This window comes from Molossus molossus, unplaced genomic scaffold (genome assembly GCF_014108415.1).
Source record: "Molossus molossus isolate mMolMol1 unplaced genomic scaffold, mMolMol1.p scaffold_m16_p_14, whole genome shotgun sequence".
Classification (NCBI taxonomy): domain Eukaryota; kingdom Metazoa; phylum Chordata; class Mammalia; order Chiroptera; family Molossidae; genus Molossus; species Molossus molossus.
This window is the reverse complement of record NW_023425349.1, coordinates 55,427,290-55,440,795: the sequence shown is the minus strand read 5'-3', so window position 1 is coordinate 55,440,795 and position 13,506 is coordinate 55,427,290. Positions and strand designations below refer to the sequence as shown.

Sequence of the window (13,506 nt, the reverse complement as noted above, 5' to 3'; positions counted from 1 at the left end):
GATGTCTTGCCAAAGAGAGTATCATCAACATAGAAATTATTTAAAAAGAACCATATGAAAATTCTGGTGCTTAAAAGTATAATATCTAAAATGAAAAATTTACTAGATGAGCTTAACAGATGAGCTGACAAATGAAATAATTTGTTAATTTGAAGATAATTCAATAGAGATTATCCAGTTTGAAGTGTAGTAAGAAAATAAAGCAAATGAACAGAGCTTCACAAGATCTATAGGATGTCATCAGGTGTGACAACATATGCATAATGGGAGTCCCAATAGATGATCAGAAGAAAGATGCAGAAGGAATATTTAAAGAAATAATGGCAGTAAACAACTTAAAAATATTAATTTACACATTAAATAAGCTCAGTGTACTTCAAGTTAAATAAAGGTATCCACACTTAGACACACCAGTCAAATTTGCAAAAATGAAAGCAGAAAGAAAAAAATAACTTATGAAAGGGATCCCCAAAAAGATCAATAGTAGACTTCTTACTAGAAACCATGGAGACTAGAAGACATTTTCAAAGTATTAAAAGAAAAAGACTGTTAACCCGGAATTCTGTATTTAGCTAAACTTCAAAGATGAAGGAGAAATTAAGGCATTTACAGACAGACAAAAATTGAGAGAATTTGTTGCTAGCAGACATACCCTACAAGAAATATTAAGGAGAGTCCTTCAATTTGAAACAGAAGGATACCAGACAGTAAACTCTAATCCATATGAGAAAATAAAGAGCAATACTAAAGGAAACTATTTAAGTATTATAAAAGATATGCATAAAAATACATATAAATGCATTTTTTGCTTTGTAACTTTTTTCTTCTGTTCTAAAAGACAACTGCATGAGGCAATAGTAATAAAAATTTGTTGATGGGCTTATAACATATAAAGATATAATTTGACGATAATGATAAAAAGAAAGGTAAGAGAATGGGGGTATATAGCAGGAAAGTTTTTATATATTGGAATTAATTTAATTCAGACTAGGATGTTTAAGTTACAATGTTAATTGCAAATTTAAGGGCAACCACTTAAGAAAATAGTGCAAAAAAAAATTTAGTGGAAGAAACAAGGAAATGAAAATCTATACATTAGAAAATATCTACTTAACACAAAAGAAGGCAGGAAGTGAGGGAATAGAAGATATTACAGAGCTCAAGTATACTCTTATAGAATAGAGGTTATAATGTGTAATTTTCATGTTAAATAATGTATTTATATAACCTTTACCAGTAGAGCATTTTGGTTCATGGAGTCTTCGGGACTTAATTTTACGATACTACTGGACACTTCTAAAAAATGCTCCAGAGTGAAGTCAGTGTGAAAAGATTTCATTAACCCTAGTTCTTAAATTGTGGCTTTGTTTCCTTGGAGATGAAACAGCAATATATGGAAATGAGAGATACTCTTGATTTTGTTTGGATATGGAAAATTTAGTTCTTTTCTTCCTCTAAATGTGGGGTGGTGGGGAGAGAGGAACAAAGGGCTTTGGAGAATAGAGGAGATCATGGGAAAAAGGCATCTGGAGATAAATGCATATAAAAAGGGCTGTTGAAAAGAGAAATACCCTAGGTGGAATATTTCAGAAGTCTTAAGTATTTTTGTCTGCATTTTTCATATATTATTGGTTCTGTTCTCCAAAGTTGCCCAGCCCAGTGGAGATGTAATCTCATAAACAGAGATTGTTCAGTGTAGCTTAGAGCTGCCACATGGGGTGGCAATTCTGTTTTTTATTTTTTTAGGAGCTTCCATACTATTTTTCATAATAGCTGTGCCATTTTACATTCCCACCAACAACACAGAGGTTTCTAATTTTTCCAGATGCTCACCAACACTTGTCATTTTTAGTTTTTTTCAAAAAGAAAAAAGAAAATTTATAGTGGCCATCCAAACCATTCTGAGGTTTTTAACTTACTGCTAAAATGTTACGTCTTTATTTTACTTACTTATTTTTCACTTTCTAAAGAAACAGATTTGTTATTTTAGGAGATGTTTTACAATTATTGCAAATCTTCACACTGTTTCCTGACCTCAAACACAGAACATCATTTGGGGCCAGTGTTTTTGCTTTGTTTTGTTTTTTTAAAAGCCTTTAATTATTTTCTAAATATTATGCCATTCTTTATTTTTTTTAATTTTATTAAATTTATTTAGGGTGACATTGGTTAATAAAATTATATAGGTTTCAAGTATACAATTCTAGGACACATCAACTGTATATTGCATTGTGTGTTCACCACCTAATGTCAGATTTACTCTTAACTACCTTTTCTCCACTCACCTCTCCCTCTGGTAACTACCACACTGTTGTCTGTGTCTATGAGTTTTTGTTTGCCCATTTGTTGCTTTCAGTTTTATATCCCACATATGAATGATGTCATATGGATTTGACTTTTTGGTACTGATTTAGTTTGCTTAGCATGATATTCTCATGATCCATCCATGTTGTTGCAAAGGCAGTGTTTCATCTTTTCTTATGGCCGAGTAGTATTTCATTGTATATATGTTCCATGTCTTTATTCATCTATTGAAGGGCACTTCAGTTGTTTCCGTGTCTTGGCTGCTGTGAACAATGCTGCAGTGAACATAGGGGTGCATATATCTTTACAAATAAATGCTTTCCAATATTTCAGGTAGATACCCAGAAGAAGAGTAGCTCTATTCTTAATTTTGTTCCCTTTGTTTTGAGGAAACTCCATACTGTTTTCCATAATGGCTGTACCAATGTACATTTCCACCAGCAGTGTATGAGAGTTCCTCTTTCTTTACAACTTCTCCAATACTTGTTATTATTTGTCTTTTTTATTTGAAGCATTCTAATAGGTGTGAGGTAGTATCTTAATGTAGTTTAGATTTGCATTTCCATAATAGCTAGTGTGGTTGAGCATGTTTTGGGGAAAAAAAAAAAAACGTGCTTTTTTTTTTCTTTATTGATTTTATAGAGAGTGGAAGGAAGAGGGAAAAGGAGACAGAGATAGAAACATTGATGAGAGAGAACATCGATTGTGTGCCTTCTGCATGTCCCCCACTGGGGATTTGGCCCACAACCGGGGCATGTGCCCTGACCAGGAATTGAACTGGTGACCTCTTGGTGCATGGGTCGATGCTCAACCACTGAGCCACACCAGCTGGGCAGAATGAACACTTTGAAAACTATCTTGACTCCATCAAAAAGTACAATAAAAGAATAATGGGTATACCAGAAGGAAAAGATAAGGAGAAGGGAACAGAAAGCCTCTTCAAACAGTCATTTAGAACTTCCCAAACCTATGGAAAGAGTTGGATCCTTGAATGCCGTGTTGTAAATATATTAGATTGAATATAGTATGAAACTGGACATTTGAATTCCTTCATAGTTTAACAGATACAGTTCTCTTTACTTCTGAAATTCATATGAAACTACGTGGATGCATCTTATATAGTGCTTTTTTGTTTCTATTTCTAGTTTCTAAAATGATAGACTTGCCTTAATAGTATCATAATTGTGATTGCTTTCACTGGGCTGGCTTATCAGCTTTGGTTTCCAAGCAGTTCATAAATGCCATATCTTTGAATCTGGTTATACCTAATGTGTTCTTCAACTTTCTGAACCTGTTTGTCTCCATGCAGCTTCTCCTTATGAACCTTTCTGTCAGCCATTCTCCACAGATATCTTGCTAAGTGGAGCTGTGTTGCCAAAGACTGGACTTCAATGCTGGTAGGCCAGCTACCTTCTAGTGTTCTGTATTTGATGATTCTGTCTAGCCATTTAATAGTAAGTACAGCTTAAGGTGATGCTTATGATTATGTTCAAGACAACAGATATAATGCTTAAAATCCATTTAGTTCTCACAGCTATATGTATTTTAGCATTTTCTGTTCTGTAGATGCTAAGATTGATTGGGACCTCAATGTTGCTTTTAACCTCTCTTGTTTAAAGACTATACTGTAATACTGTAAGGTTGGGGGGGAAAACCAACATTTTCAATTTGGAAGCAGATCTGGAGTCAAGTTTTGACTCTGCCACTTGTTGGCTGACTTACCTTTAGATGTGTCTTATCCTTTTAGAGGCAGAAATCTCATCTGTAAATTGAAGATAATGATACTTACATTTTATTTTAAGGCTTCCTTGATATTGAGAGCTTATGTTTTTTTGAAGCCTTTTAACCAAGGAGGCTATCACATTAGAATTTCCTTCTTAACAAATAGGAAAGTGGAAGGGAATTTCAAACTCTAGTGGTACTTTTTTTTTTTTTTTAAATCTTCACTTGAGGATATGTTTTTATTGATTTTGAGAGAGAGAGAGAGAGAGAGGGAGAGAGAGAGAGAGAGAGAGACAGACATCGATTGGTTGCCTTCCTTATGTGCCCCAACCTGGGATTGAACTTGCAACTTAGTTATGTGCCCTGACTGGGAATCGAACCCGCAACTTTTTGGTGTATGGGGCAATGCTCCAACCAATTCAACCAATTGAGCCACTCAGCCTGGGCTCTAGTGGTACTTTTATGGACCATATTTGACAGGAGATCTCTTCTGATAAGTTTGGTTCTCATAGTACATCCATTAATTTTAAAAGTCAGTTGAAATAGTAGGCCATAAAAAATGTTGCGTACATCTCTAACATATAAATGTACTGTCTTTTTACATTTTTTTTGTTGTTGTTGTTAATCCTAAACCAAGGATATTTTTCCATTGATTTTTAGATAGAGTGGGAGGGAATGAGAGAGAGAGAAAGAGAGAGAGAGAAACATTGATGCAGAGACACAATGAATGGTTGCCTCCCTCATGACCCTAAGCAGGGATTGAATCTGCAACCCAGGTATGTGCCCTTGACCAGGGACTGAACCTGACACCCTTCAGTCTGTCCTTGGCCCAGGCAAATGAACTGTGTTCTGATTAGGGCCAAGGTCTTTCCTTGTAGTATATAGATTTGCTATTTGGAACTCCAAGTCTTTCATAAATCAACATTTATAACAAGTAATTTCCAGTTTACATTTTGTTATTTAATGTAGATTAAAAATTTAGACAATTGAAAAGCAATGGTTCTCAAAGTGTGTTTCCCAGACCAGCAGCATCAGCATCCCATGGAAATTTCTCAGCATGCATAATCTTTGCTTTTACCCCATACCTACTGAATTAGAATCCAAGGGATTGGAGCTCAGCAGTGTATGTTTTCACAACCTCTATGCTAAAGTTTGAGAACCACTATTCTATATTTTATGCATTATTCCAGTTTTCATATTTCTCTTTTACTACTTGCGACAACAGTGTTTTGTAATAAGTTGCCTTTATCAAGTCTTTGTAAAGCGTTTGACTTAGTTTTTAAAGATACCTTTCATTTTTGCTTTCATCGTTTATCTAATGTTTAATTATTTTGCTCATTATAATAACAATAGACCTCCCCTGATGAGATTTTGGAATAAATACTACTGGTTTTGGGAAAACATACAACTCAACATTTGGGAGTAGAATTGTGCAGGGCCCACGATAGTTGACAGACTGAGTTTTCAGCATGCCATGGACAGCTGTGGGTATGGTTGGAGAGGGAATGGAAAGTGTGGGTTTATAATTTGAGTAAGTGAAGGCTGGTCAGGGTTGCTTCTCAGTTAATATTTTTTCTGTATAAGCTTATAGATTTCTCTGATCTATTTTTATTTATAGCCCTTAATTTGGTATACATGTTTTAGATTCTTGTTGGTCTGTAAGTAGTCTTCTTGGCTGGATCCGGGAGTTTAAAATTTATTTTATTGTTGACAGTATTACAGATGTCCCCATTTCCCCCTCCCTCCCTTTACCCACCTCTGCCCAGCCCCTACCCACCCCTAGACCTTCACCACAACAATATTGTCTTTGTTGATGGGTTATGCATATATGCATATAAGATGAAATTTGTTTTTAATTACTCCCAAATCTCCTACGTCAATATTATGGAGAAAACAGAGAATCCACTCAATGGCTTATATGGAAGATATGTACCTTTTATTGTTGACTCCAAATAGGAAAATGTATAGCAGCAAATTTTTGAGGTAGAAAACAGAAGAAAATGTTCTTTCCTAGCCTGAAACTGTGGCTTTTGCTCTATTTTATAGTGCCTACTTTGATTTTGGGGGAAACCAGTCATGTGTGGGGATAATTTAGTTTAGTACATCCTGATGGCCATGCCTGTCAAAGTGAAGGTGAAATATTTGCCCCCCTTTGAGATACTTAAGGAGTTTCATAAGTCGATCTGAAATCTGGCCTACTGAATTGAAAACGTTGCTCTTTGTCAATGTCCTGGATGGAGTTTTGATTAAGCAGCTTTTAAAAATGTTTGTTTTAATTATTTGTGTACATTGCTAATCTCACAAAGGGAAAAGGCCTAAATAAATAGTCTAAATCAACTGCGGGTCATCTTGTTACTACAATAGCTGGATTATAGTACTGCTGTGAAACATTAATAGAAAACTACATAATGCAAAGAAAGTAACTATTGCATAACAACATCAGGATATTGTAACAGTTGTCCAGTAACATCAGTCTTAGTCCCATTGAAGTTGTTCAGATATGAATTTGGTATTGCCTAGTATTCATTCTTCAGTGACACAGCAACCCAGTCATTTCACTAACACAATAATAGGCGCTATAAAGCTGATGAAAAAAGAATGAATGTTGCTTAAATGCTTAGGATGCACTGAAGTTTTTGTTAGAGGTAAGCTCTAAGTCCACATATTTGATATGCATAGTATAAATTGTGAGTCTTTAAATTTTACTTTTCTGTCTGGATAAGTATTTATAAAAGTAATGAAAATTTTAATTTTGTTCAAAATTAAAGAAAAGTGAGGACACAAATTACACAGAAAATGTTGAGTAAGTTTTGAATGGTAACTGTAAGCTAGTGATATATATCATATATATATCATATATATATCATATATATATATATATGTTATGCCATTTTATGGTGGCACTATCTTTCTAGAGTGGCAGTATCTATGTTTTATCAATGGGAAAAATAGATTAAGAAAGCTGCTGACTTGCCCAAGATCATTTAACTCGTAGGTGGTGGAGTTGGGATTTGAATGGTGGTCTGTTTAATACTAAAAGTCCAACCGTTTAAATACTTCTTTACACCTTAATATCCGGTGCTTTAATATTTCTGGCCTGCTTTCAGAAACTCCTCTCTTCCTGTCAATTCCAGAGATAACATTCAATAACTTGACAACAGTGACCTTTCTAAACAAATATAGAGTGTTACAGAACCAGATGGCCAAAGATTATATTTTATTTTTTGGCTCAACATAAATTGCCTGCTGTAAGACTGATAAAATAGAAAAAAAGATCTTTCTGTGTCCCAGGACTTCATCAGGCCACATGGCAAGCCAGTGCCCTTTATCACGAGCCAGTCGTGAGTACAGAACCTTATGTCTTTATACTATAATTTAGATTAGGGCCTAATGAAAGGGCAAGAAGCTGTTTTACTAAATGAGATCATTCTGGGCTTTAGTAATGGCAGTGCATTTAGGTAGGAAGATTCTGAGGAATTAAAGACAGAAAGGCTGTACTACTATCTGTCTTATTAATTGGATATAAGCAAGGAGAAGGCTGATTTATAACTTAACAGACTGCCAAATTAAGCATCTTTTCTTTTTTTTTTCCTGTTGGGATTTAAGTAGGATTTTTCTAATAATTAGAAACTTATTCCTGATCATTCAAAATCTGGGTGAGCATCCTCTTAGATAAATATCTTTAGAAAATATGTTTCTATCTTATAAACTTATATTAGAAACATGAGTTACTATATCATACATAAACATAAAAATAATGCCTTCATGAGCTCAGTACACTTAGTGAAGTTCAGGTTTAGAGAAAACATGTTACATAGGTAGGCATAGAAATGTTTCAAAGCTATATTGAAGCTGCCAACTTGTAATTGACAGTACATTTCAATAACAAAAGAAGCACTGGACTTGGAGTCAGAAGACCTATGTTAAAGGATTCTTGAACAAATGGTTTAAATTCTCTTGAGTCTCAGTTTTCATTTTTTGTAAAAAGGTTAGAATAATATTACCTGACTTCTTTCATTACAGAGTTGTTCTGAGGACTAAAATAAGGGGGCATGTGACAAAGTTTTGGTGATGCACAAGTGAATGCTGTTATTGTTGGTCACATCTACTATGGAATAGGAAGTGTTCTAAGTTGTGAGTAGGATAGACATGCATTTGCAATTGCTCTGTTATTTTGTATAGTTTGGTGATTTGGGCCAAGTCACCACAATCTATTTGAGCCCCCTCACCTAATACCTCTCACAGAGTTGTGAGTATTACATTAGTGCAAATGCTTTCTAAAAGTTTTTATAAAATAGTGATTGAGTAGGTATTATAATATTATCTTGAACAGATTTCAGAAAGTTAGAAAATAGCCAGAGGTTTCTATAGCTGCTCCCAAATATCTTAGCAAAATAAATAACCCAAGAAATATTAGAATTGTAATGCTAGAAGGACCCTTGAAGATCATCCGTCATATCTTCATTTTAAGACTGAAGATTGCCTCCTAATTATATTTTTCTCATTTCTGCCCTGTTTATATTTATACAGGATAACATGATCACCAGCATCATCAATTCTAAAGGATGGCAACCATCTGTCAATCTTGATAAATACAGTTTTTTAAAAATGTAAAGCCAGAAAAGAACTCTGCTAAGAGGTAGCATTGTGTTATGAAAAGAACCTGGGCTTTGTTGTCAGAAGTTGAGATGGAATCTTGATTCTGTCAATACTACTTTGAGGTTGCTGGGAAATATACTTAGAGTCTGGTACAGTGTAGCCACTTTACTATTTCTTTTTCCTTCTTTTTTTTTTGGGTTATTTTTCTAATTTTTTAATTTTATTTTTCCGTTACACTTTACACACAATATTATTTTGTATTAGTTTCAGGTGTGCAGCACAGTGGTTAGACAATCATATACTTTACACTATTTACGTATCACATAGGCCATGTCTATGTGTGTATCTTAACTGTTTTCATATGTGATTCTTTGTAAGATAAATTTGCTTTTCATGCTATTTTACTAATGTTTCTTAACATTTTCTCTCTTGCCTCCAGCAAATACAGTAGTGATTCCGGAAGATTACAACGAGGGGTTGTAGAAAGTCAAAGTCTGTTTGTGGGTCATGTGTAGTTAGAAAAAGCTTTCCTTTAAAGCTGTTTTATAACTTAAATATGGAGCTATAATTAAAAAACTTTTTTCTTTTAAATTTCCATCCAAGGATATGTTTTTATGGATTTTTTAGAGCTAGAGGAAGGGGCGAGGGGGAGAGAAAAAGAAACATCGATGTGAGAGAGAAACTTTAATTGGTGCCTTCCACAGATGCCCTGAGTAGGAATCAAACTCACAACCTAATATGTATCCTGACCTGGAATCAAACCCTCAACCTCTTGGTGTAGGGAATGACACTCCAATCAATCGAGCCACCCAGCGAGGGCTGGAGCTATAATTTGTAAAATGATAATTCTGTTAGGCAGTATGTCAAAATGTTTCTTATGTTACTAATCATGTATGTTTCAATTTATTTATGGTAGTTTTGCTTATATATAAGAGTTACACATGGTGAAAAAATTCTCTGGAAAGCTAAATGGACAGTGATTTCAGAAATTTTAAAAATAATATTGAGTCTCTTCCTGTGAGAAGAGCTTTTCTAAAGAAAATAAAAGGAAAATAATGTTTTTTCACCGAGGACTCAGAGCACATGCAGAGAATATTTATGTTTGTCAGCAAGAAATGCCTTTGTGTACTTTTTACAGTACAGTGTTAAGAGATTCCATAGTTTATATATTGATGATAGTTTGCTTTTCTTTGATTTAAGAATATTCTCTTTATTTTTATTTGATATACTGGAAATATACAAATTGATCCTAAAACTTGAAAAAGAAAAACTAGTTATTTCGTTCTAGATTCTAATGGGACTAGCTTGGAAAATTGAAGATTGGTAGAAAAAGAGATTAATATATAGACATAGATGCCTATGATTCAGTGTGACTTTTCTGTCATTTATAAGCATTTCAATTTTGGGACATGTTTTCCTTTCTCTCTTTTTGTTAAATAAATGGATAGAATTTCTCTCTTGATCATCTGTAGCATAATTTCATTGTAACCAATAGTCTGTGGGATTTCAGTTGAATTTTAATATGATTTTTTTTGTGGAGAGGCTTATATCTGTCTAAATTTTGGTTACACTAATTGGAGAATGGGTATTTCAAAAAATTGGCAGTCTGTCGTTTGAAATATTAAAATGAATTGGTTATGAAAAGGGATATAAATATGTAGTTTTACATTTTTCAACTTGTTTTTACATTGTCCTCAGAATGTGTAATATTTTGCAAAAAGGAAACAATCAGGCAAAAATATGAGAAATGTTTTCAGTTGTCCAAGGCTAATGTTGATTTAAATAGGTCTAGGACTTCATGGTTGACAGCTGAAGATAATTAGCTTTTTCTTTCTTAACAAAGAAAGCAAATGGAGCTGCAAGACATTCATTGCCTTTTCTGTCATCATAATAATAATGTATGTATTTAACTTCTGCAGTTCCTTAAATTGATTTAGTGCTAAGCTGCCTACATTACATATAATAGGAGTGACAAGTGAAAGCTGCAGCACATATTTTCGTGGCAAAGGGAGCAATGATTGACAGCAGAGTTCCTCTCTACAAGAAATAGCAGTGTGTGGAGCTCGAAAAGGGCTAGATAAATAATTCTTTAAATTGTAGAGTAGGTTCACAAAATGAATTTTAAAATGTGATTGCCCCTTGGTGTATTTGAGTATCTGTGTTTCTGGGTCTTGGGAGAGAAGCACAGATGGACACAATCTCACCTAACTGCTGAATATTAGGAAATTCCTTTTAAGCATATTAGTATTTATAATTTAAGATTGATACTTCCAAATTATAGATCAGATTATGACTTTGTACCCAGTAACTGAACATTTCCTTTGGTTGTAACTGATTCACCTTATTTGAAAAAGTTAAATAATACATCTATTCAAATAAGGATTTTAAGACTATAATTGTGCTGTTCTTCAGTAAAAATACCCATTTTCAAATGTAAAACTTGAGGTATCTTTTCTAGAAAGATAATCATATATAAAGCATGGTGGTTTCTTTTGGTCAGAGAGCAGCTAAGTGTGATCTTTCAGAAGTACTCAAAATATTCTGCAGTATCTTTGTTCCTGTGACACATGCCCAGAAGCTGTGGTTAAAAAGACAACTTGGTGATTGTTGTTGAATAATGCTCTATGATAAGCTCAGAATTCTGGGCTTGATGCTACAGCATGGGAATGTTTTTTGTTTTGGTGACAACTCATGAGTCTGTGAGGTGGAAGGAGAGGCCTATGTGTCCTTGTACATTGGCAACCTCTACTGGCCATTGCAAAGAGCAGCAATGACCTTTGTTCTTTCCATGTTGCATATGATATTAGTTGGGTTCTAACCCTCTTTGTTATTCCCTTTTAAAAACTAGCTTAGCCCTGGTCAGTATTGGTCAATGGTTAGAGCCTCAGCCCTTGCACCCAAAGGGTCTCAGGTTTGATTCCAGGTCCACGGCACGTACCTGGGTTGCAGGTTCCATCCCAGCCATTGGGGTGCATGCAGAAGGCAATCAATTGATGTGTTGCTCTCCCATCAATGTTTCTCTTCCTCTCTTACCCTTCACCTCCCTCCCTTCTTTTCACTCTTTACAAAAAGTCAATGGAAAAAATATTTTCAGATGAAGATTAACAAAAAAGAAAATTAAAAAATGAAAATAACAAAATAAGAACTAGTTTATCCGTTGGAATGGGATCTCGATTTATAGTTATTAAAGAGCTACTAGTCCAGTGTTCTCATCAGTAAACTAATATCATAAATGAATGAAATTCTTTAGAATCTTGGGAGAAGTGACAAATATAACCCTGCCCTGAGAAATAATTTCATCTAAGAGATATTACGTACTTCATCTCTTTGTAGATTTTTAAAGTATTTTCTCAGTTGCACACCTGTGATTAGGCATTCACTTATGACTGGCAAATAACCCTGATCCCTGAAATAAAGCCTTGACTCAGTTATAGATTTAATTAAACATATATTTATTTATTCTAATAGAATTAGGAATACTAGCCATCAGAGGTATCCAGAATGTGGGCACAAACTGTTACTGGACATTTTGAATATGGATACCTTTGCAGGCTGGTGGAGGGTTTAGACTTTTAAGAATAAACAATTAAATAAACTATAAATAAAATAGTCAATGGCAATAAACCCGGGGTTATTCTGGTTTTAGGGGTAGAGACTTGCATAACATTTGACCAAATATTTTAGTGTTTGGGGGATAATTTGACCACTGCAGATTATTCCCTCCATGAAATAGATCCACTTGTTGACATTTCAACTTTGTCAGTGGTTCTACTGGTCTCCCTCTTGGCATTTTCAAATAGGACAGCCAGTTGAATCCTTTTATACAGTCTCATAGACAATGACTTTTATTCCTACAGTTCCACCTATTCCTGGATGACTGTAGTAGAGTAGTAGTAGTAGATCTCTCCAGGTTCTTTGCCTTCTTATTCAACCCCAAAACATGACCACATGTATTTGACTAGAACATTGCTTTGATCACATTACACTTTTTTTTTTAAATTAAAATTTTTTTTTAGAGAGAGAGAGAGGTAGAAGGAAACATTTATGTGAGAAACTGATCGGCTGCCTCCTGCATGCCCACCACTGGGGACTGAGCCCGCAACCCAGGTATGTGCCCTGACTGGGGATGGAACCGGGACCTCTCAGTCCATGGGACGATGCTCAATCCACTGAGCCATACTGGCCGGGCAGATCACATTACACTTTTAAAAAACTGACTTATTTTCTTGAGAAAAGGAGTTGAATGGTATAGAAAATGAGGTAAAAAAAAGAGCTCTGAGCTAGGAGTAGGATGAGTCCGCCCCACCCCCCATCTCTGGCTATATGACATTTAAACATAAAAATATAGCCTCCTAAGTCTCTGTTTCCGCTTTAAATGATTTGTTGTGAATATTGGTTGAGATAATGTTTATGAAATTGCCGTGAGCTCTGTAGAACCTTGTGACTTTTATTGATGTACAATGAAAAGACCAAATTCTTGAGTCTAGGATTTCCATTAGCTTCATTTCTGTACTGTGCCTGACATGTAATAGGGACCCAATAAATGTTTCTTGGATAAATGAATATTATTTTTCCAATCTTATCTTCTACTTCTCTCTAATCTTCAATTCAGATAAGTAGTCTCTACTTTCTCCACTAAAAATGTTCACATAGTCACATCTGTGTCAGTCTTATGCTCATTCATCTTTTTCAGATCTGTTGTTTGGGAAGAGTCAAGTCCCTCATAGCTTGTTCTAGTCCACTTTTGCTTTCTTTTTTACCATAGCAATCTTACTGTCTTTACCACTCATTGCTATGTATAATACATATTTTTAATATCTATTATATGTCATATATAGTATCTTATATTATTAATACATTTTGTATATGCCTTCTAAGGTG

The 13,506-nt window shown here is 34.6% G+C and overlaps 1 protein-coding gene across 2 annotated transcripts in view; it reads left to right on the top strand.

Moving 5' to 3' along the window:
* Window positions 1-13,506, top strand: part of RFX3 (regulatory factor X3) — a 290,497-nt gene that overhangs the window by 36,269 nt on the left and 240,722 nt on the right. The window contains exon 7 of one of the 2 annotated variants that reach the window (XM_036261527.1): window positions 3,614-3,758. The exons of the other annotated variant lie outside the window; for it this stretch is intronic. The gene's annotated coding sequence lies outside the window, so the exon portion shown is untranslated. The remainder of the gene's footprint in view (window positions 1-3,613; window positions 3,759-13,506) is intronic. 2 annotated transcript variants of the gene reach the window in all.